Raw genomic sequence first — 24,000 nt, forward strand, 5'->3', positions numbered from 1 at the left:
CTGACTGTGTGCAAGGTCTGTAAAGGTGTGAGAGCTTAGCGTGAGTTTGTGTCCGTCATGGTAGTTGGTGTCCCTGGTGTGAGGCCAGAGAAAGATGCGTCAGTTATTGGGATGCAAACATAGTAGATTGGCATATGTTGTGCCGTAGTTCCCTGTGTACGACTGCGGTTTCCCATCATAGGCCGAAGCAATACATGTATGCTTATTAAGTGGTACTGCTGTTGAATCCAGCTCACATATGAACTGTTGTACTACCTGATGTTGTAGGCCTAAACACTAGAGTATGGTGTATGTTCACATTCTGTGGTAACACTGTTTGGTGTGTTACCTGTAGTCTGCACAGATTACATACCTCATGCATAGGTATCTGTAAGTAGGGGCACACAGTACTATGTTAATGCTCATCTGTGTTGTCATACATTTATGTGTTGTATGTATGTGTAATGTGTGTGTAATTATGCCTGTACCATGGCCGCAATCACATGCGTGTTACAGGGTATGTGTGTGTACCTGGCAGCATGTATACTCTGTGACAGCAGTATGCTGCCTTTAGAAACAACTGTGCATGTATGTCAGGTAGGGGTATGGCATCAAAGACTAGGGTGGATTACCGTTGAAACTGTACATGTGTATTGCATTCATTGCATGGGACAACAATATTCTTCATCCATTAGCTTGATACATACCCCAGTGTGAGTTTGTGCATTGTATCCCAAACAGTGTGCCGAGTGCTGGTGTATACTAGTTTGTTGTATGGAGTGTGGCAGGCACTGTCAGACAGTTGTGGGCTGAGCACTGATATGTGGTATCGAACATGTGTATCCCCTGATAGACAGACAGATGCTATATATGGCAGTGAAGTGATATCAGTACATTTGAATATTAAGTGTGCCACATGACTTGCTCACATATTTTTCTTTTCCTTCCTTCCAGGGTGATGGTGCATCAGAGAAACCCACCTTATACAGCAGCAGAGGATCAGGAGATCCACCAGAGCCTGGTGCAGAATTAATGTGTGCTGTTTTCCAGAACCAGCCAGAACCAGCATGAGAGGGCTGCACTGTGGCAAGAACTTGTCTGTCGGGTAAATGACATAGGCATGCATAACCGGACATATGAGCAGGTATGCCATCACTGCAGTGATTTAATTAGACATGTCCGGCAGCGTGCATCTGATATCTGATATCCACAGACAACAGCTTGCCACAGGTGGTGGGGTACCTATCCACCCCCCCCCCACCAGTGTGGAGGAGCACCTCCTAAGTGTTGCGGCTCCAGGCCAACAACAGGAACATCCACAAACATGTGTCATCATGGAGGCCGGAGCCACCTAGCATGTTGAAATGGAGTGTGCAGGTAACATGCCATATCTGTAGTTGACTGTTCTCTGTACTGGTAGTCTATGCGTGTGTGACATGTGTACTGTTTGTGTAGCTGTTAACCTGCCCATTCTTCTGCAAGATTGATATTCTGAGCATAATCTGTACACCTGTGAAAACCACCTGTTGTACTACTGTACTTTATCATACTCACAGTATCAAAGGCATAGTTGTGGCCACTGGCAATCACTCTCATATGTTTGCAGGTCCCTCTGGAGTGACAGCAAGGCAGCCAATCCATGCTGGTGAGTGTGTAATAACAATACTATTGCTAATGACATGTGCATGTCACATGGAGGTGTAGTGTGTGCACATGTAACACACCTACACATAATGCATGCTGTGCATGTTTGCTGTGAGACTATGCATATCCCATTATTCTCAGTAGCTGCCTCACTCACATGCAATACACAGAACATGATGCACATGTGTGGCAACACAGTATTGGACATTGTATAGGCATACCAGATACACATGTACACAACACACACGTTTGGCATACACACTACACCTTAGCCTGCTACACATGTCCAATTCTGACATCTGCTGTATGGCCAGCCTTCAGCATCCCACTTATCTACGCAGCACACATAATATACCTGAGGGGTAGAGGCCTATCATGTCTTTGTGCAGCAGTCTGGAACAAATAATACATTCATGTTAGGCAATGCTCATTATTGGCCACCTTACACACCCATGTAACAAGTGGCTGTGTAATTGTGGATGTAGTCATGTTACTGCACTTCAGGTACAGCATGCTAGCTGCCTGTCTGGCACACATTATTATTGTTGACTGACCACAAGAAGCATGTTGATCATGGCTCATGTTACTACAACACATCCAGTTCCACTGACCAGAAAAGTACACATAGCTGTTACTGCATAGCACCGTCATGTGTTGTGTGTGTGTGTGTGTGTGTGTGTGTGTGTGTGTGTGTGTGTGCAAATCTATGCACCCACAGCTTATAACACTTGCACAACATTGTTATGTCCTTGTACACATTGTGTCCCAGGGTGGAGACAATCACTGAACAACTACACACAAGCCTCAAGTACATGTATACTGTTATTAACAAGGGCTGTCTACACTTGCACTGCATGTTCCTGTGCAACACATAACCTGCATGCTGACACGTGTGCAGTGATGTTTTTCCTTGTGAAACGGTCACCCACCCTAAAACAGTATTGTGTATGTGTTGGATTGCAGGTGTGTCTGTGTTTGTATCTGCTGTACTGAGGAGTGTGCCTGTGTGCTTGTGTGCCTGTGCGCATGTGCACCTGTGTGCATGTGCGCCTGTGCACCTGTGTGCACGTGTACATGTGTGCCTGTGTGCTAATATCGTGTACACATTTGTAAACTGTGTTTCCTATCTTCCTCTCACAGGTTCTGATGTTGCCCCAGCAGGGACATGTGTCCAGTCAACAACCCACTACTTCTGATGACAGTACCCAGTTTGGCTTAGTACCGGATACTGTCCGTAGCACCCCTGCCAGGCACAGGTACCATGTCCGTGGCCAGAGACAGTGACCTGTATGATCTGGCAGGTACAGTCTGTGGCTGTCCACAAACACCCGTATATGGCAGCCACATGGTGGAACTGTGTACATGCATACACACACACATAATGCTAACACCTAGGGCTAACACATACACACACATTGCAGCAACGTTGCCCCATCTTGTACTGCTGTCCCTCACTAACACACACACACATACATGCCAATTGGATGTGTCAATGGCAGACTCTGGCAAACCAAGTACACACCCTGTGCATATGATGAAACTGTGCCACCTCCTGCCATCTGTAACATTGATGCTGGAACAGGATAGCATGGTACTGATGCACAGGGTGACTACATAGCACTGTAGTAATATTATCATGTTGTTAACAGTACAGTGTAATGATATTGTTGTGAGTATATTCAAGCATGTATGATGTTACATTAACTATGTTTGTCATTGCAGTTTTGTATACACCAGTGTTAATTCCCAAAGTATACTGTCTGCACATGTGCCACATGGCTGTTGTGTGTACCTGTGCCTGCATGTGTTGGAGTGTGGTCAGTACATGTGTGATGTTTGCATCACCGATTTGCAGGTGTACATTTGTGAACATGGTCAGCATGGAACGTGACATGGTTTGACAGTATGCTGTGGGTGATGCGGTTTCCGCATGTCAATGGTCTGCATTCTGGTAGTATACACAGCTTACATAGCCTGACATTCAGTGGTCATTACATGGTGTCTCCTCAACCGATACACAGACGTAGGAACCTGGTGTCAGTGATACCCCTGCAGTACTACACTATACCAGTAGCCATACCAGTAGCCATTGTTACTGAGCCCCACACATCCCTGGGAACAATACCCTTTGGCATATAGCAGTCTCATGTACATGCCAACACACTATGGATATGTCCATCAATGACTGCAAATACATACAGTGGCCTACAATGCATTCTACGCATGACACACCTAACCACCACAAAGGTATCATATGGACAGATACCTGTTGTCCAAGCCATGGTATATTGCTGTAACGCTACTGTGGCATTGTCATCGGCATCTAGTTAACATAGTATTCCAACAGTACCATGTAGGTGGTAGCACCCATCGTAGAACGGGTAATGGTGTGTACATTCATCAGACTGATGAAGTTACATTGAGTGACGAAAACGTGTTTCATTTGGAAGTTATCCGCGTTAATAAACCTGTGTTTTACTACTTTTTTGGATTTCTTGGATATTTATTGGCATTCCATCTCTGGTATTTTTTATTGTTTGGTTGTTTTATACCAGTGTACATCTTCCGCTTTTTTTGCAATGGTGTGTACATGTGGACAGGTGTTATCTTGTCTATCCTGTGATATTCACATTTCCAAAGGTATTCTGCCGTCCCTCTGTGTATCACCTAAGCAAGAAGGTGTCTGTATGCATATCGGCAACAGTTGCCATACACTTACACTGGATGGCCATCACTCACAGACTTTGCTGTATTTTAACATGTCTGACATATACTGCAGACATGAACCGTCACCCACATTAATCTATCAAAGCTTTCATGGGTGTGTGTCACAGTTTGCCTAGGACACAGATCACTGCAGTAGCTTGCATTGTCACCAACATACATGTATGGCCTAAGGTCTGGTAAGCTGCGGCACATGGCGGCAAAGGTAACAACTGTATTCATATGGGGCAGGCTTCACACATAGGAACTATTAAAGGTCACAGGTACATATCTGTATGTGGCAAACACATACCTGATGTGTGCATGGCAATTACTGTTATAATAATATATCATACAATAATGAAAGCAAAACACACAACACATTCACAAACTGTGTGACAAACGCACACATGGCATTTGTAGGATTCAAACCCCTACCTAACTAGGTTATGGCACTTGAGAGAGATGCATTAGCACAGCACGCTATTCGCATTACTGGATGATTTCCCTTCTCCTGCTGTATTTATAGGGTGCTGACATCATCAGTCTTTCCAAAGAAGAATGTACATCTTTTAGTGTGTTATCTCAGTCTTCAAAATGGCCATTCCTTTCACAAAGAATTGCAGACATACACACACCCCTGCCCCCCCCCACACACACACACAGCGTTTGCAGGATTCAAACCCCTACTTAACTATGTTATGATACCTGAGGCAGACGCATTAGCACAGCAAGCTATTCGCATTACTGGATGATTTCCCTTCTCCTGCTGTATTTATAGGGTGCTGACATCATCAGTGTTTCCAAAGAAGAATGGGCATCTTTTAGTATGTTATCCCAGTCTTCAAAATGGCCATTCCTTTCACAAAGAATTGCAGACATACACACACCCCATGGCTTATGTGCACTTTAGATGTTAAATCCCTGTACACTGGTATACCCCCACTGGGTGGGACTACAGGCCCTTGGATTATTGGTTAAATGCAACCTGTCTTTATCCTGTGGGATTCAATACCCTCCTAGTCTGTATGGCAGAGCATGTCTTGACAAAAAATGTCTTTTATTTAAGGGGAAGCTGCTACTGGAAAATCCAAGGAACAGCAATGGGGGCATCTTTTGCCCCCATATACGCAGATCTGTTTTGCGTTATATAGAGCAGGTACTGATATATATGTCACACAACATATGTCTGCCAGATATGGACATATGGAGGAGATTTTTGGACGATTGTTGGTTGGTGTGGCGTGGGGGTGTAGAATATTTGAAAGAGTGTGTACAATACCTTAATGATAATAAATGGGGCATTGAATTCTCTTTATCATATAGTTGTGATGAAATTAATTTTTTGGATGTTAAGATCTTAAGGGAACCTGACAACTCTTTACGGACTATAGTATTTAGAAAATATCCGCAATATAACAACTTATTATATGCGACTAGCTTATACCCCACACACACCATAAGGAACATACCAAAGTCACAATTCTCCAGGATTAGACACATCTTATAGGTTCATAGGTTCATACTAGGCTATCTGCCCTAGGGCATTTATAAGCCTAGCCAGAGTGTGTTTGGCTTTTGCCACCCATTTTAAATTAATTTTGCTATGCCTTTTTTTGAGGTTAGTATACTGTGCCTCTGTCTAACAGTGACACAGAAGTGATAGGCGAGGTAAACCTACGATCTCCCATCCACTCAAGATTCCTCTTGAAGAGAGTCAATGTGGGACTCTGCCTAACCTGGACTGGGATTTTATTCCAGAGTGAAGGGAGCCTCTGGGTTATGAATCTGTCCCTCCAGCATGTCCTATTTATTTCAGTGCTGAGGTTCAAGTCTCTCGAGCGCGTAGCTCGATGGGATTTGGATTTTCTAAGGTGCAGCATGCCCATTAATTCCGGGTTGGACATGGCTTTATACGTCAGGCACAGATCGCCTCTGAGCAGGCGGTATGCCACTGAGTAGAGCAAGAGTTTCTTTAACCGGGCAGCATATGGCATCTGTTTGAGCCCTTTGATCCTCTTGGTGAGGTACTTTGTGAGATCAACTCCGGTGTTGGATGCAGAATCCATGGTTGATCTAGCAGGTGAAGCCAAAGGAAGGGGAACCAAATCTGATGAGGCCAATATGGTGCTATGAGGATCACCTTGCTCTTCAATCGACGGGCTTTCTTCAGAAACTGGGGAATGAGGGGAAAAGGTGGGAATGCATAAAGAAAACCCAAGGGCCAATCGTGGACTACAGCATCTCTGGGTGACTGTCCCAGAGGGGGAATCAGGGCGAAGTAATTGCTGCATTTGTAGTTGGTCGGGGATACAAAGAGATCGCAGCAAGGACGGCCCCAGCAGTGGAAGATTTCTGCTATCAAGGGATTCGGGGACCACTTGTGAGGTTGAAGAATGCACCTGCTGAGTCTGTCTGTTATCACATTGGAACTCCCGGGAATGTGCGCTGCTAGAAGAAAATGGTTGGTAGCCATCACCCATTGCCATATCCTCATGGCCTCTCGACAAAGGGGGTAAGATTTGGTTCCACCTTGTTTGTTGATGTACCAGACCACCGCCATGTTGTCTGATTGAATGGCAATCATCCCAGACGGCAGCAGGGGACAGAATGCTTGCAATGCCAGAAGCACCGCCCTCAGCTCTAGAACATTTATATGCAGTTGGGCCTCCAATTCAGACCAAATGCCTTAGACTGTCTGTCCCTGACATAGTTCCCCCCCCACCCCATCAGGGAGGTGTCCGTGGTCACTGCAGCCTTGGGTTGCTAGGGGGAGAGGGGGCGAGACCATTGTGACGGGTTGTGGGTCATCCACCAATTTAAATCCTGCTTGCACCTGTGTGTTACTCGAATCTTGGCTGAAAGAGGATGCCGAAAAGGATACCATTGGGTGAGCAGTAGCCATTGTAGAAGCCTCATATGAAATCTGGCCAGGGAACAATGGCGATGGACGCTGCCATGGAACCCAACAGCCGTAGGACAGAGTGAGCTGTGGATTTCTCCCTTGAAAGGATTGGGATCAGTTGTTGCTTTATCCTTAGAATTCTGTGCTCGGGAATGGATGCTCTGCAATTCTTTGTATCCAAGATGGCCCCTATGAATTCTGTGGACTGAGATGGGGCGAGATTGGATTTTTGCCAGTTTATGGTTATGCCTAGCCTTTGTGCAGCGAGGAGAGAGTATGACAGGGCTTCTTCCAATAGATGTCTGGTGGGGGAAGAAATGAGCCAGTCGTCTAGGTATGGAAACACCTGGAATCCTTGTAGTCGCAAGTGAGCTGTGACGACTGCCATGCACTTTGTGGACACTCTGGGGGCTGTAGAGAGTCCGAGAGGCAGTACTCTGAACTGTTCGTGACTGGGTCCCGCACGTAAGCGCAGAAATCTTGATGGCCTGTCCACTTTTATGTGGTAGTATGCATCTTGAAGATCTATCGAGCACATCCAATTGTCTTTTTCCAACAGCGGGATGATAGACTGTATTGTGACCATCCACAATTTCTGTATTCTCACAAACTTGTTCAATACACTGAGATCCAAAATTGGTCTCCAGTCCCCGTTTTTTTTGGCACCAAAAGTAGTCTTGAGTAGAATCCGGATCCTATCTGGTTTGGAGGGACTATTTGGATGACTCTTTTTCTTAGCAGCTTTTCTATCTCTAGTGCTGCTTCTTCCCTTTGACTGGGTGGAACGTTGGGAAGGTTTTTTGAAGGGACAGGACAAAGATCGAAGGGGAAATGATAACCTCTGGTTATGATCCTTTGTACCCAAGAATCAGTGGTGATGGTTAGCCAGGCAGAAGGGTATAAGGAGAAACGACCCCCAACCACCTCCAGAGGAAAGGAGTTAGGCTGCTCTTCAGGAGCGCTGGTAGGATTGGCCAGGAAGAGAGTCCCTGGAACCCCGGTTACACGGACCCCCTCTGCCCCAAAAAGGGCATCTTCCCTGTGAGTTTCCCCCTCTGCCTTTAGGGGAGAACTCGCCCTGTGTGTCAAGGAAAGGACCCTGAGATTTCTTGAACCATATCTTCCCACTCTTTTGGTTTCGGGAGAAAGCACGTTGAGGGGAAGAACAACAGACACCTATGGCAGAAAGGGTCTTACCGTCCTGTTCACATCTGGCCAGTGTGCTTTTAACTTTGGGTCCAAACAATGAAGAGGCATTAATGGGAGCATTAAGAAAGGAAGCCTTAAAGGGTTCCATGAAATTGCACAAGCGCATCCAGGCTTGTCGTCTCAAGACCACAGCTGAACCCGCCGCTCTAGCTGCTCCTGCTGATGCGCGAGATATCAGTCGCATGGAGGAGTTACATATTGACTCAATGGTGGCCAGCTGAGAGGCCACTTTGTCACAGACCTCATCAGACACGGCACCAGCCAAGGTTTCAGAGAGCTCGGAAATTGAATCCCTTTGACGCCTGGTAAAGTGTGCCATATAATTCAGGGACCTGATAGCAAAGGTCGCTGATGCAAAGGTGCGCTTCCCTATCCTATCCAGTGCCCAGGACTCATTGTTAGGCTGGTGGACAGTCTGGCTTTCTTCTTCCACCAGATCCTTTTTGGTTGCGGCCGCCACCACCAGAGCATCCACAGGGAGACCTTTAGACCAATGGGGATCCATAGCAGAAGGGGACAAAATCTTATTTGGCCTCCAGGGAATAGCCTCAATGGTGTCAGGAGCCTTCCACGCACACTGCACGATGAGCCGGACAAGTTCATCGGCAGGTGGAGCAACCCAGGAGGTAGGGGGCCGGGCACGAAAAGCCTGCAGGAACACAGACTCCTCAGAGGTAGGATTAGAGGGCTGCCAGTCAACTCTCTGTTTAAGGATTTCGAGGATATCACCAAAGGATACCTCAGAGGGTGACTGAGGGGATCTTTCCCCCTCATCAAAGTCTGTGTCTTCATTGAGAGACTCCTCTGTGGAGTCCATGTGCTTCCTCTTACATGAGCTTTTCAGGTGAACTTCCTCAGAGGGAGAAACTGAGGAAGACAACGGAAAGGGGGTTTCCTATGGGAATATGTCCTGAGGCCCTTGCGTCCGGTGTTCGCTAGGTGCGACTTGTGAACACAGTGGACCAGAGGAGGGCGGGGGGGATAGCACAGTATCACCAGCAGAAGCCAGAGCCTTCTCCATCAGTTGGAAGGCTGGTCCACCTGAAGAGGGGTGAGTGCCCAGGACAGGGGTCACCCCTCCCCTAAATGGCTCAGCCTGCCGACCCGGAGTCCCCGGATGGCTGTGAAACAACAAATTACGTGCGTCACAACTGTCATCCTGGGTCACAGCAAAACTCTCCTGCCACGAAGGCAACTGCGGTTCCTTAGCGAGATCCATAAAGGGAACCATAGAGGGGGAAGACTGTGATATATCAATGGACTTCAAAGGCAATAAAGGAGGAGAATAAGAAGGCATCTTTTGGATGGGTGATCACCTCCCAAGGAAAGATAGGTCCTGGGGGACGGGATACCTCTGGCCAGAAGCACTTGATCCACAAGACATCATGTTTGGAAAGGCTTCTGGTAGACCTCATGGAGACTGAGGGAGAGACAGGTCTGTCCACAGAAGAAACAAGCTCGGTGCCCACCTCACCAGTCCACAATGAGAACAATGGTGCCAAGAGAGACTGGACTATGGGTGTCTGCGTCGAAGAAATCATCGGTGCTGAGGTCAAGGTCTGCACTGACAAAAGGATCGGTGCCGAAGTGGTTGCTTGCACCGAAGCTGGAACCGACAAAATTGGTGCCAATAACTGAGCCGTCGGTTCCGAGAAAGATGTCGGAGTCGACGTGGTCAAGGTCTGCGCTGACTGAACAGTCGGTGCCGGTGTAGTAGTCGCAACAGTCTGAACCGAGGAGCCCCTTGGTACCAATATAGTAAAGGCTACAGGAGAAGACGGAGCCGAGATCACTGGCGGCACCGAAGGCCTCGGTGCCGAAGGTCTAGACACCAAAAGCACTGGGGCCGACTGAGTGAACTCCGAAGCAGAAACTTTAGCCTTCTTAGGTCTTGGTTGGCGGGAGTCCGCAGCCAGGGATGAAGGCAAAGACTTGGCCTTAATAGGATCATCCAAAACTTTCTTATGGGCTCTAGGAGGGGTTGAAGCCTCCGACCCAGAAATTGCCTCTGAAAAGGGAGATTTGAGAAGTCCCTTCAGCAACAACTTATTTTTCCTTTCAATCAAAGTTCTATTGGAAAAATTTTTACAAATACCACAGGGCAGGTCAACAGATAAGTGGGGCACACCCAAGCAATAAACGCACAATGAGTGTACATCTGATGTAGGTAATTTGTGTCCACAATTAGAACACCTTTTAAATCCTGGGCTACCTTTTTTATCTGCCATGACAGAAAAGGAGACAAAAGAAAAGGTACTAGCAATGGTACGAAAGAATACCCGAAGGTAATGAGGAAAAGGAAGGGATTACAACAATGGTAAGGGAGAAAATACCTTGTGGTAAAAAGTATAGAGTAAAAGGATGAAAACTCAAGAAACTATGGTCGCTAAATGCGATATGGTAAGACACAACAAATTTGAAACTTTTCTGACAGAAAAAATATATAACAGACTAGTCTGACAACAAATATCTATACTTAGCTCAAGAGAAACAGCTTGGCACGACCGAATGGCAACATGGCAAATGAAATCTGACGTTAACAGGGAGAAGGGAATTATGGGTAAGTGTTTAGCTCAAGAGTTTGTAGCTAATGCGAGCTTGGAAGACAGCCGGCTCGGTTCAGAGGTCGGAACCGATGCCCATATGTAAGGAATGAACGATGATTAACAATATCAGATAATATATTTCATTTGAAAGTGAAACCTCATAATAAGCACAGTTATATGCATAAGAGGAATCACCATCCTTTCAGCATTACAGAGTTTGTACTAAGAGGAACCATTTTGCAAAGATGTTTAAAAGTAAATTCAGATGGGATGAAAAAACTGCATTTTATTAAACAAACATTAAAATGAACTCTCTGCAATTAAATGAAATAAACAGATATTGTGAAGTCAGAAATGATGCTAGAGACATTAAGGTAAGATTGAATGTCAGACTGTTATAAGAAATGCAGAGAATTATTAGAAGAAATCGATACACAGGTGTTGAGAATAACATATCTTAAAATATATTTAAAGCACTGGGGCTAGAAGGTACAGCAAAGAGAGCTATGTGCACATTCTTAACACACTCAGGCCACCAAGTAAAGCTACGGGGTCAGAAACTACTGATGTATGAAATATTAAATAAGCAGTACATGATCCTTTTGCAATGGTATCCACAGTGGTGGTGCTGCGGTAGTGTTGTCGCCTCAGTAAGACGCTGTCCGGTTCGATTCTCAGCTAGAGCGTCTTCTGCGTGGAGATATACGTGAATGGGTGTACCTTCGTTGAAGGTTGTGCGTCAGGGCTGGCAACTCAGCATGTAAAAATCAACTGCCAATCATTAGCGGACCGGAGTTCCGCTGTGGCGACCCCTAACCGGGAAAAGCCGAAAGACACATATACATCCTTTTGCAATGGTATTGTTTAAGAAAGCCAATTCACATGATATTCAGGGTTATTTGTCTTGTGAGATGAGAGATGGTAAAATAAATGTGAAATGCATTCACACTACGAATATTTTCCTGTACATATTCAAAATGAAATAGTCACAATGGCATGTCAGATGCTGTATACAATGAAGCTTAATCTAATTTATTTGCATACTTAGGAATTCTGCCAAGAGGATATACCATACAAGTTAAACCTAATTCTGTGTCAGTCATGGATGCCCATGCTAGAATGTTGAATGTTGTTTTTTTATTTATTTTAATACTTATTGCATTTATTTATCCTTTGTTGACTGGGTTAGTCCCACTATGCTAGTAGCCTGTTTTCAGGAGAGACCCAAGGTGTTATTTACACTACTAGGAGAAATTTGGCCAGGACATCAGGGAACTTTTCCCTACTCTAAGATAGGTGCCATGGGATCTTTAATAAGCACCTGAGCTACCACCAACTCAGACTGATGGGGCCTACGTTTAACATCTTATGTGAAGATGACTGCAGCACCACCCTTATGCTGCACTGCAGTGTCAAAGATCAATCTACCTGGTGTGGGAATAGAACTCACAGCATTCTGCACCAAAGACGAGTGTGCTACCTGTTGCTCCTCTGACACTGGACATCGACAACATCAAGCCCAGAAGACTGAAACAGCACAAATCTGAAGTGCCGCAACACCAAACTTCAAAAGACTGCACAGTGCAAGTGGGTGATCGTGTGAGATTGTGGTTCAGCTGAGTTTGGGGCTTTGCCCATTCCCAGCTGTAGTACAATCTTGAAACTGGTATATATAATTTGCAGGGAGTGTGGGGGGAGCAGATATGATGTTCTGAAATTTCAAGTTATGGCACTTTAGTGTTGTGCTGTTTTGATCTTCTGGACTAATGCTATGAACATCAATGTTATGAACATTCTATGGTCTAACACAGACCTGTCAGTCAAAGTACCAGTAGGTTTCATGGGTATCACCAAGCAGGAAATCAAATCAACAGAAATAAAGGATAAGAAGCAATCAATATCAGCACAGTAGATACTGTTGCGAAGCAACACAGTTCATATCTGTATTAAATACACAATTTGAATAAAGTGATCAAAAGAAAATATTACATATTGCTTACAGTTGGCAAAATGCCAAATAGCAAGTTCCTTTCAGTGTCTGAAGCAAAATAAGGATTCTGACAGACAACCTAGATGAAACATCTCCAAACTGTGTACATTTAATGCACATCTAAGTATAGATTCTTAAGAGTTCCATTAGATATGTCATTAGTACCACAGATGTGCCAAAGAGCTCTTACACAGATAAGTGAAGGGTTGTAGAATATTGTATACATAAATGATGATATATTTATTATTGCAAGATTATACATAAGAAAAGCACCATAAAAAACTGATAATACTCCTGAAGAAATTAAGGCAGCATAATTTCAAGTTGAATACGAGGAAAATGTAAACTAAGAGCGACATCTGAAATACAAAGGCTATATTTATATTCTCACACTAGGGGGACTGACTCCTGCTATATAAAACATAAAAGCAGTTGTTCAAATGACAATGCCAGAAGATAAGCAAGTATTACAGAGGTTTCTAAAAATGATGAAGATGAAGCATTGTGCAAAGTTTATATCTAATATGTCTGATGTAACTAAAGTTATTAGTAGAAGATAACGCTAGAAAGGGAGCTATCAGTTCGGAAACACTAAAGAAACTAGTTACAGAAGCTCCAACATTAAAATAATATGACATAAATAAGTCAGTTGCATTGCAAGTAGAAACCAGTCAGAATGGTGTGGAAACTATCATCCTAAAGAATACAAAAATCCATGCATATGTCTACTGTCGAGAAGTTCAGCTAGCAATAGATAAAACATATTCATAAAGTCTTTGCATAAGACAACCCTAAGACTGCAGAAGATATTACTTAATCTACAAAAGTATGACCTGAAAGTGAAATAAAGACAAGACAATGTACACAGCAGATCTATTGAGTACAGTGTATTTACTGGAGAAGCAAAAGAAAAAAAGAAATTTGTTGGATGATACCACAGTCAATGACAGAAGAAAAAGTAAAAGAATTCTAGATGGCCTTACACTGGGTTTCATATGTCATTATTGAAATAAATTGCAATGACGGACTGGACTGAACAAAAAATGTCACTAAAGAAAGAAATTATATTTCATTTATTCTTTCATGGAATAAATACACTATGCCTGTGGTCTTAATGCTGAAAGCCAACAAAATAATGGTTCCAAACAACTGAGAAGGCAAATGATGTAAGGATACCTGAATACAATTTTAGAATACTAAGTACAAAGGGAGAACAGATATAATGAACTGGCCAGGAACATTAACTCAAATAGAGTAAGTAGAACAGCACTGTACCATGTGTACTGCATACCATAAAACAATCCAAAGGAAGAAATGCTAGCTCACCCATGGTGGCACATCTGTGGAGGAGACTGGTCACCAAATTGTTTTAATTCAAATAAGCCAAGCATCTCATATCTGTAAATTATTATTCCAAAAGTCTACACTGTCTGGAAAGGGATATCTGATGTCAGATTTGACAATGGTCTGCAACACAAAATTTAGATTGTAATTCCATCTGATTGAGATGAACACACAAATGGAAACAGCTATATAGCACTGAAAAACATCTTGAGAAAGAGCAGTAAAACTATAAGGACTGCCATCATACTGCAGTTTTGGGATAAAGGAATGCTCCAATACAAGGACTCATTGCCAGCTCAACTGTTAATGGGCAAAAGGCTGGAAAGCAAATTACATACTTCAACTGTATTACTACTGCATGGAAAGCAATAACAGTGTAAAGGAAATATTGCAGAAAATGCAGCAGTTAACATAAATACTATGATGACAGAAAGAGCAGAAGACTACACGATTTACAACCTGGAAATAAAATAACACAAAAGCCAAGAAAAGTTTGTAGGCTGAAGCTGAAATAGTTGGTAAAGCAGCCATACCAAAATCCTGTGTTGTCTATGGGAAAGACCGAAAGTTGTACTGTATGAAACACAGGCACGTGTGTAATATAAGTACATCAAAGTAAAAAAAAAAAAAAAAAAAAAAAAAACAGAAAGAAACCATAACTGTCATAGATGGCACTGCTGCAGGAAAATAGAGAGAGAACTGTAACAGTCAAAAGTTGAGAGTGGTCCCCAAACTCCATCCCTAAGAAATGTTGCAGTACAGCAAGAACTGTTTGAAAGGCAAGAACCGTTTGAAAGGAAGATCACCTGTCCAGAGTGAGTAGTCTTATCACACAGTCTCATCTGGAAGACCACTGGAAAAAAATGTATTGATACAGACAGTTTGACAGATAATCACGATACTAAAGACTGAAAAGTTGCACTTAGTAAAATATATTTTGTAGATGAACAAAAGATTTTGATTTATAAACCCGCAATATGCTTAGTGTAGATGCACTCATGCTCACACACACTTTCTCTCACACATGTACACACACACAAACAAAAACTCACCCACGCAACCCTCTCACAAAACTCCACATCTTTAAATATGCTAATCCCCAAGTAAAACTGCACGACAAACATCTTGTGGAGGTTGATTGTTTTGAAAAAATCTCCATGTGTTACAACAGAGCTGAGATCAGGAAGAGTAATGCTTCTCAATATCGATGTGTGGTATGTGACAACTTTTAGTTATGTACTCACCATAACTTCAGATGTTTGGGATCCATCTCGCCTACATTCTGAACTGATGGGTTCGGAGCCGATCCCTCGGCTCCGACTCGGCACGTTTATGCTATAGAGCGAGGCCTCTAATTGGCTGAGCTATCTTTATCCCAGGATACCACTAATCCCCCAGATCTTGTTTGTCCGCACACATGCACAACTTGATTATATAACATCGTTAGATGTTTCAAGATGAAACAACAGAATTCGGACCTTCTGATATCCTCTGATCTCCAAGGAAGGGGGAAGGAGGGAGGGTTATTAGGAATGTAGGCGAGATGGATCCCAAACATCTGAAGTTATGGTGAGTACATAACTAAAAGATGTTATGTGATCCTATCTCGCCTACATTCTGAACTGATGGGACAGCGTCCCTAGCACCTAAATCCCGGGTGGCTCATTGGAAAACACTCCTGAGCACTGTGGAACCAAATGAAGCTCGTCCTCTAGATGCCACATCTAATTTGTAGTGGGAAATGAATGTGTGCGGGGAGGACCATGTAGCCGCAGCACAAATGTCACTATTAGCAAGCTTAGAATGAAATGCTATCGAAGTAGCCATAGCCCTTGTAGAATGAGCCTTGACAGAGGTGGTTAGCCGTTTGTTAGAATAAATATAAGCTTGAGTGATACAATCCCTGATCCATTTGGCAATAGTAACCTTTGTGACAGCGTTGCCCAATTTGGTATCTGCAAAGGATACAAACAACTGATCTGTTTTCCTGGTTTGTTTGGTCCTGTCTAAATAAAAACGTAACTGTCTGTGGACATCTAGTGTGTGGAATATGAATTCCGCTTTGTTAGAGTATTTTGTGAAAAATACTGGAAGCTCTAACGATTGCTGTAAGCAGAAAGTAGAACAAACTTTAGGGACAAAGGAAGGATTTGGTCTTAGGGATACTCTGTCTTTATGAAAAACCAAGTACGGGGGTTTCACTGACAATGCTTGAAGCTCTGAAACTCTTCTGGCAGAGAAGTAATGCAGCCACCAGAAAAGCTGTCTTCCATGATAGAAACTTTTAGATCACATGTAGCAACCCGGTTCAAAGGGAAAAGAAGTTAAGGCCGCGTAACACTATATTGAGATCCGCGGAGGTGCAGGATGAGAAATGTCGGAGGTCTTAATAGAGCAGCACCTTTCAAGAAGGTGCTTACACAATCATTTGTACTCATTAAAGGTGGGTCCTATGGATTCGTGAAAATTAGAAATTGCTGCCAATTGTACCTTGATGAAGTAGAAACTATGAAGAGCCTTGATTGAAAGAGAGAGGTCAGAAATTTCAGTACTTCTCTGCCAACAGGGAATAGAAATGGGGTCCAGGCGGAGGTTGAGCCAGGAAATAGCTTAAATCTTTTCCATTTGCTAGAGAATACAGTTTCTTTGTAGCAGACTTATGGGCGAAGATAATATGGTAACAACATCGGATCAATGTATGACTCTGACTATCGTCGGAAGTGGAAGGAGAATTAGCCAAGCCTTCGTCAAATTTTAAGGTGTGTAAGGACTGAGGTGGAATAGGCCCGACTGATGAACTCAGTAGAGTCACAGGATCTGATCCAGGAACCATGGACCTTCAGGGCATGTTTCGAAGATGGGAACCACACCTGGCGAGGCCAGTAAGGAGCAATGCAAGGCCATTTTGCTCCCCCAAAAGATTAACCTTTTGAATCACCCTGGGAAGGAGAGAGGAGGAACGGAGGGGAAGGCATAAAAGCAAGCGGTGGAGCCAAGGATGGTCCTAATCGTCCATGGGAGGCTCTTCGGAGGCTGGGGTTAGGAGAGAATTCTTTGCACTTAGCCATTCAGAGGAGTGTGAAGAGGTTACCGCCCAACCACGGAACTCCCCACCCAAGCTGAAAATCTGACTTTGCAACTGTCGCTATTCAGAGACCATTAAATTGAGGAGACAGGATGGTCCTGCTCAATCTAATCGAAGCTATCACATTGGACTTGCCGGAGATGTAGTGAGTAGCCACACTAGGAAGCGTTTGAGTGAGACTGAGCCATTCCCAAACTCTCATGGCTTCTCTGCAAAGAGGATAGGATCTGGTCCCTCCCTGTTTGTTCAGGTACCAAACAACTGACATGTTGTCTGAGGTATGAACAGCAATTATGCAGCCTGAGGGAGATAATGCATTGAGAAGGAGCTTGAAGAGGTTTCTGAAAGTACTTCCCTCATTTCAAATTCATGTTGATATGGAAACAAGAGTCTCTTCCAGATGCCATTTGCCTTAGAGCCCTGACCCTTGCTTTAGGGAATGCCCCCACACCCGTCTGGGAAGCGTCCGTGGTCAAAAGTGGCCACGGAGGAGGTAGAACAAAAGGTCGATCCCACGATTCAAGTTGGAGGGCACTAGCCACCAGCGAAGGTCCGTCTGCAAGATTCCGTGATCCATTACAAGGTGACTGAGGGGAAGTTCCTGAAGGACCACTGAGCTGAGGAAGAAGCCAATGGAGAATCACTCGCCATGTGCAACCTTGCCAAAGGGGACTAGAAGAAGAACCGTGGCCGGACACATGGATCCCAATAGCTGCAGAACCATTCTGGCTGGGGCTTTGGATCACAGGAAATGTAAAGGCTTCGAACTTGATCCTGTATGGTTTTGTATCCTGTCTGTAGGTGAGAAAGACCCGCATTTGGTTTGAGTCTATCTCTACCCTATGAATCTTATTAGTTAGAGATGGCAGCAACACAGACTTTGGCCAATTGAAGGTGATTCCAAGGGAATTGCCCAGTGATATAAGTGGCTTGTAGGCTCCATGAAGTAGATGCATGGAGGTGGCAGTTAGGAGCCAGTGCGTCTAGAATCTGGAAACACCTGGAGATCCTAGACTACTCAGGTGACCAGTCCACGACTGCCAAACACTTGGTGAACACCCTGGGGGCTGTGGGAGTGAGACCAAAGGAGGGCTGCGCCGCTTGGAACTGAAAATGACTGCCTCCTAGGCTGAGGCGCGGAAATGTCTCCTGGGCGCTTGATGTACCATGATATGATAATAAGCGTCCTTGAGATCTATGGAGCACATCCAAGCACACTGCTTTCTCAACAATGGGAGGGAAATGGTTTTGTAGGAGTAATTTCCAGTTGAACTTGGACTTTCTGACTGAATGGTTTTAGGATGCTGAGGGGTCCAAAATGGGCCTCAAGTCTGGTCTTTGGCACCAAAGAATCTTGAGCACAGTCCCTAGATCCGATCCTGGTCTGCGAGGGACGGTTGGATGACTCCTTTTTTGCAGCAGCTTTGAAACTTCTGAGGCTGCGGTATCCCATTGACTGGGTGGCCCGGGTCCGGAAGGTTTTTTTTGGACTGGGGGGTGAGAGGAATGGGGATGGAGTAACCTCCGGCGATAATCCGAAGCACCCATCGGTCCTGGTGATACCTTCCCAGGCCTTTAGGTGCCGGCTGACCCCGACTGGCTCGGAGCAGCACGGCGGGCAATCCCCTCAGGGACTATGAGAGCTGAAGAAGAGCCCACGAAAGGACTTCGCGATCTCCAGTGTTGCGAGGGGCCTCTGCCCGCCTCTGGGACCCCGGCGTCTTCCGGATTAATTTCCCCCTCCTCTGCCTCTGGAAGGGAATCACTCCCTGCTGAGGAGGGGTAGGAGGCTTCCTGAGATCCTGCAGAACCACATTTTCCCTCCTCTCTTTTAGCCTTGGGATAAGGCCCGAAGGGAGTGGAAAATGATGCCCCCTAAACGATCCAGCATCTTACCCTCCTGTTCACAGAGGGTTAGTGTAATCCCTTCACCTGTGGGTCCCAAACAGGGAGGACCCATCAAAGCGTCGGCAAATGAGGCACTTAAGGCCTCCGCATGACCAGGAAATGACACAGGCAGGACCCAGGCTTGTCTCCGTTAGAAACGCAATGCCTGTACCCGCCCGGCTCTACTAAGCCCTTTGGCCGCCATAAGAGGAATGCCAGGCCTCATGGGCCGAGATTGAAATGGGCGTCATTGCTTAGCCAGCTGAGAGCCAACCCGTCCTGGGCCAGCCTCCTCAGGCCAGGTTACCCAAGAGGATGGTGTCGGATAGCTCCTGTAATCAGATCCCTCCTGAAATCCTGAAAGTAAAGTAGCGTAAAAGGTAGTTCCAAGGCTCTCAGTGTAAAATGCACCGCTAGCGGCAGACTGAGGGTGCGCTTTCGTGCCGATCCCATGCTCCTAGACTCCCTTATTAGGAGGATGGGCCGAGGACGTAGAAAGCCTCTGCTACATCTTGCTGGGTAGCAGATGCCACCGCAAAGCATCTACAGCCACACCTTTAGTAGGAACTCTCTCTTTCTGTCAGGGGGCGCCGAGAGGAGTCGGGCCGAGGAGGCCAGGCACGGTTCCACCCGGAGTCTAGGATTGTTCCCGCCCTTCCCGACAAGATGTTCAAATCCAAGAAGCTTGCATTCGAGAAGGAAGCGGAGACACCCAGGAGGCGAGGAGGCTGAGCCCCGAAGGCCTTCAGGAACACCCGACTCATCAGCAGAGAGGGGTTTGGACTGCCAACCCATACCTCGTTGTTTTAGGGCTTCCAGGATGTCTGCAAAGGGAGACATCACCCGAGGGAGCTGACTTAAGGACCCCTCTGCATCATAAAGAGATCGGTGTCCGGGATGTCAAGAGACTCATCAGGAGTCAAGCGTGCTTCCTCTTGCACGATCTCTCTTCCTGGGGGTTCTTCGAGGCTTCAGAAGGACCTCCAGGAGGGGAGAAAACTGGCAGCCCGAGGGTAACCGCTACTGAGCCAGGGGCTCCGCTGTCTAAGGACAGGAGGGACTGTAACAGGCCCAGTCTCCATGTGTGCAGGGAAGGAGCTGGGGAAACCCCGTGGAGGTAGCCAAGGAAGAGATTTGGCTAATGCACTCCTCATATGCAGCCTGAAGGCTGGGACCCACCCAGAGATCCTGGGAGGGTCTTAGCACATGAAGTAACTGCCGGACTCCAAGTTACCATCCAGGGATCTTTCCGGAGGTAAAGCTAATCCACGTCAACCTTGAACTTGGGAAGGTCCAGACTAACTCCGACCCAAGAACGAATTGGCCAAGTGTCCGCTTCCTAAAACCACAGGTTCAACAAAACCGGCCCCTTTGATGCGGGCTGTTGGGAAAGGAACCACAGTGGACCATCGGTCGAAACCAATGGGCTGGAGCCTTTTTGTGGGGAACGTCTGGCACTGGAAGAGGCGGATGGACAAAATGTCGATTCCGAATAGATTGGGTATCCAAGTACCCATCGAGCCAACCGATTTCTTTGAAAAGAGACAGTCTTCCTCCCAAAGGAGCTGCCAGGCGAGAATCTACTGGCAGCTGAAAAGACAGGTCATTGGGTCTGTTTACGAAAGGACTGACCCTGCCCTCACCAGAAGTCTGAGCAGGGAACTCCCTGTTCTAGGCCTGAAGAACCTGGAGCCCTGCCCCTACCACGTCTAGACCTACCCCTAGACTGGGAATCATAAGCAGGATATGTCCACCTTAGCAGGCCAATTTCTACTAAACTTGATTGGTTGCACCTGCAAAAATCTTTAACAGTTTGCATAGACTTAGCTTTGTCCTCCATTTTCTTTAAAACAGCTTCCACAGGCGATCCAAACAACACATCAGACTGTAAGGAGCATCCAAAATCCTTGTCTTAACATGCTCAGCTAAATTCTGATCCTTCAACCAGGCATGCCTGCGAAGAACAGAACTAGTAGCAGCCACCCTCGAGGAGGCCTGTACAGCATCAAAACCACATTGCAAAGAATGCTTACCCACTTGTTCAGACACATGAACCAAATCCAGCAACTCTTTACACTCAATACCTTCCGCCAAAGCATCCACCTTAGATTTCAATTGGGAAAGGAGATAATTCTGATATTTTAGCATGTGAAATTGACAATTCAACGCTCTCATGGCTAGAGTGGAAGAAGTATACACTTTCTTTCCCCACCTATCCAAAGCCCTTGCCTCTTTATCAGTGGGAACAGGATTTTTAACCACAGAAGCCTTAACACCTTTAGGCCCTTGAGAAATAGTTTCTGGGTCCGCCCTAGGACTCTTAAACAAATACTTATGAGCTTGGGCACCCTATAATACCTATCAGGCTTAACAGGAGCAGGAGGCAAAGAGTCAGGGTTCAGGGAGGCCTCTGCAAAACATCTTCCACCACATTCAACACAGGAGGAATAGCTAAGGGCCTATGCTGGGGTAAAAACAAGAATTCCCTAAGCCTTTTCCTGGAATCAGAGTAATCCTGGCCTTCCCATTTAAATGCTCCCTCATGGAATGCAGAGTCTCTGAAAATGAGAAATCCTCAGGAGGAGAAGCTGTAGGAGTGGAATCATCCACATCAGAATCAGAATAAGTAGGATACTCCTGCAAGTCTTCCGCAGAAGACTCTGAAGCTTCTGAACACTGTTCAAAACTATCAAACTCCGGTTCCACCCTAGGCCTCTTATCAGGCGGGGGCATAGAACCTCTAATCATAGTAATCAAATCTTCTGCCATTTTAAGCATATGTTTCTTAGGTACAGAACCCGAAATACTAGGAGAAGCCCCCACTGAAGCTGAACTAGGCCTACCTCTCAAAGAAGTTTTGGCAACAGAAGGAGAGGCTCTAACTACCTTGGGAAGAGAGGGAAGAACAGATACCTGAGAGGCCCCCTCAGCTTGGCCCACCTCCTGAGAAGGCACAGCCTGTAACAGTAAAGTTTCTGCCTGAGACTCCATGGAAACTCCTGGCAAGACCTCTGGCTCCCCAGAGCCTTCTAAAGAACCGACGTCCGGGACTGCCGGTTCATCAACCCTAGGCTTCGCTGTTTTGTCCTTGCGCTTCTTGGGCGGGCGTCGGAGCATCCGACGGCATTTTATAATTGCAACGCTTCCCAAACACTAACCTGGCACAGTCTAACCTCCTCTTAATAGTGCGTTTGTTAAACCTAGCACAAGAGCGGCAACCAACAACGTCGTGCTCAGGCCCTAAACAAGGTATACACAAGGTATGGTAATCCCTATGAGGTATCTGTTTCCCACAAGAAATACAGTTATTCACTTTTCTGACATCTGGTTAAATACTGAGGCAAGAAAAACCAAAATGTTCCCCAAGTACTTAGCCAACTCTGTTTCGGTCTGAAACTCCGGTTTTGAAATATTTCAGAACGCCAACCTGCACTCGCAAAACTGCTTCTGCATCGGACCATGCGGCAAAAGACTGAGGATATGGCGTGGTCATGCGCATTAGTACCCTGGCGTACTGACGTCAGTCTAATGCGCCCTGACCGACGTCAGCCTTATACTCTGGTATTCGGGCCGACTGGATGCGGACTATACCCCAATAGTAAGGACTGCAGCAATGGGGAACGAAGAACATCTCTTCTGGCAGAAGTAATCGCCACCAGAAAAGCTGTCTTCCATGATAGAAACTTTAGATCACATGTAGCAGCCGGTTCAAAGGGGAAAGAAGTTAAGGCACGTAACACTATATTGAGATCCCACGGAGGTGCAGGATGAGAAATCGGAGGTCTTAATAGAGCAGCACCTTTCAAGAAGGTCTTACACAATCTGTTGCTCATTAAAGATGGGTCTATGGATTCGTGAAAATTAGAAATTGCTGCCAATTGTACCTTGATGGTAGAAACTGAAGAGCCTTGATTGAAAAGAGAGGTCAGAAATTTCAGTACTTCTGCCACGGGAATAGAAATGGGGTCCAGGCCCCGGAGTTGAGCCCAAATAGCAAATCTTTTCCATTTGCTAGAATACAGTTTCTTTGTAGCAGACTTATGGGCCGAAGATAATATGTGTACAACATCCGGATCCAATGTATGACTCCTGACTATCGTCGGAAGAGGAGTAGCCAAGCCGTCAATTTTAAGGTGTGTAGGGACTGGTGGAATAGGCCCGACTGATGAACCAGTAGGTCTGGGATCTGATCCAGGAACCATGGACCTTCCAGGGCATGTTTCCGAAGATAGGGGAACCACACCTGACGAGGCCAGTAAGGAGCAATTAAGATCATTTTGCTCCCCAAAAGAGATGCCTTTTGAATCACCCTGGGAAGGAGAGGAACCGGAGGGAAGGCATAAAGCAAGCCGGTGGGCCAAGGATGGTCTAATGCGTCCATGGGGCTCTTCCCCGGAGCCGGGGTTAGGGAGAAGAATTCTTTGCACTTCGCATTCAGAGGAGTCGCGAAGAGGTCGCAACACGGAACTCCCCATTCGCTGAAAATCTGACTTGCAACTGTCATATTCAGAGACCATTCGTGAGGAGAGAGGATGGTCCTGCTCAATCTGTCGGCTATCACATTGGACTTGCCCGGAATGTGAGTAGCCACTAGGAAGCGTTTGGTCGAGACTGACCATTCCCAAACTCTCATGGCTTCTCTGCAAAGAGGATAGGATCTGGTCCCTCCCTGTTTGTTCAGGTACCAAACAACTGACATGTTGTCTGA

At 45.6% G+C, this 24,000-nt stretch overlaps 1 protein-coding gene across 1 annotated transcript in view; it reads right to left on the reverse strand.

The window, feature by feature from the left end:
- ACOT8 (acyl-CoA thioesterase 8) overlaps positions 1-24,000 on the reverse strand; it is a 376,151-nt gene that overhangs the window by 204,110 nt on the left and 148,041 nt on the right. The gene's annotated exons all lie outside the window — the stretch shown is intronic.

The sequence above is a fragment of the Protopterus annectens genome, chromosome 12.part0 (genome assembly GCF_019279795.1).
Source record: "Protopterus annectens isolate FY-2018-M chromosome 12.part0, PAN1.0, whole genome shotgun sequence".
Classification (NCBI taxonomy): domain Eukaryota; kingdom Metazoa; phylum Chordata; order Ceratodontiformes; family Protopteridae; genus Protopterus; species Protopterus annectens.